We start from the raw sequence: 1,715 nt of genomic DNA on the forward strand, positions 1-1,715 counted from the left end.
ATAGCATATTATGAAGAAAAAGCATAGATATTAAATAAATATAATTTTTCCTCTAATAAAAGTGAATTCAATTTAGTGAAAATGGCTATATGCATCAAGGATAATGAAAAAACATTTCTGTATGTACTTTGATGGGAATTCGTTGTGCCTATGTCAGACCAAGAAATGGGGTCTAATTATACCATCTTACAAATCCATTCAATCCAGTTGGAGATTGAAGAAGAGTAGGTAAGGTAGAAGAGTCAATTAAACTATAACCAGTATAATACATGGCTTAATATACAGGTAAGTGGTCCATTAGAAAGCACACATAATCCCTTGTTCCTAAAATATTTCCCATTTAACATTTCTCCACATTCATTCGCACCATAATTGCCTTTAAAGTTTCCTTATGCAACCCTGAAATCTACGTAAGAAAATAACTGTTAGAAATACTTTGGATTCCTACCATTTTTTTGGTGCTTCTTTCACATCCTTGTTCCTCAGACTGAATATCAGGGGTCAGCATGGGAATGACTACAGTGTGAACCACCGTAGCCACTTTGTCAGCATCCCAACTGTGGCCTAGACTGGGCTGGCAATAAGTGAAGAGGATGGTTCCATGGAAGACGACGATGGTTGTGAGGTGGGAGGCACAGGTGGAAAAAGCTTTGTGCCTCCCCTCTGCAGAGCGCATCTTCAGGATGGTGATGAGGATGAAACAGGTAGGAGGGAGGATGATCGTGATGGGTAATGACCTCATTCACAGTGGGCACAATGAATGCAAATGAGTTCATTGATTGACACATCAGAGCGAGCAGAGAAAGATAGGTGGTAGATCACAAAAGAAATGATCAACCACATTTGATTTGTAGGATGGGATTTCAAGAACTAAACACATGGGGATCAGAGAACACACCATTCCACAGAGGTAGCAACTGGAAACCAACTCCATGCGGAGTTTCTGGGACATGGTCACCATATAGAGGAGAGGGTTGCAGATGGCCAAGAAGCAGTCATAAGCCATAACTGCCAAGAGGAAGACCTCAGTGACCGCACATGTACAAAAGAAGTAGAATTGCACCAAGCACCCTAGGAAAGAGATGGTTTTGTCCTTGCTGAAGATGTTGGCCAACATCTTCCGCACGATTGTGGTGGAGCAGCAAAAGTCTATGAAGGACAAGTGGCTGAGGAAAAAGTACATGGGCATGTGAAGTTGGCAGCTTAACTGAATCAGTGCAATCATGCCCAGGTTGGCCAAAACTGTGACTCCATAGATGAGAAGGAATATCAGAGGGAGAAGACTCTCACCTCGGGGACATGACAATCCCCGCAGAATGAACTCTGTTACTGTGGTGCAATTTTCCTCCACCATTCCCTGCTGATCAGGTTGGGAAGAATAATCTTTTCTGGTGGTTTTTTTTTGGAGAGAGAATAAAAGGGAAAAGAAGTTTATAGTAATATCAGAAAAATTTAACATGATATAAAAATATATCAATGATCTCAGAATATTTAAGAAGGTAACAAAACAAACTATCAAGGAAAAGTTAAGTATCTCAGTGAATGCCACTGTTCTAAATTAACTTATTTATCGGAGAATCATAATTTATTTCCAACTTTTTCTATCAGAGTAGGTTTAGGTGATCTGTTAATTAGATCACTCCAGGGACTTTGAAATAGACTCCATGTTTCATTTCAAAGCTATATAGTACTCCCTGTAATTTTTATTATGTTGC

At 39.6% G+C, this 1,715-nt stretch overlaps 1 pseudogene; it reads right to left on the minus strand.

Annotated features, from left to right (window-relative positions):
* Positions 1 to 406: 406 nt before the first annotated feature.
* On the minus strand, positions 407 to 1,354 carry LOC124959203 (olfactory receptor 5L1-like; annotated as a pseudogene).
* Between the last annotated feature and the right edge of the window lie 361 nt (positions 1,355 to 1,715).

This window comes from Sciurus carolinensis, chromosome 11 (genome assembly GCF_902686445.1).
Source record: "Sciurus carolinensis chromosome 11, mSciCar1.2, whole genome shotgun sequence".
Taxonomy (NCBI): Eukaryota; Metazoa; Chordata; class Mammalia; order Rodentia; family Sciuridae; genus Sciurus; species Sciurus carolinensis.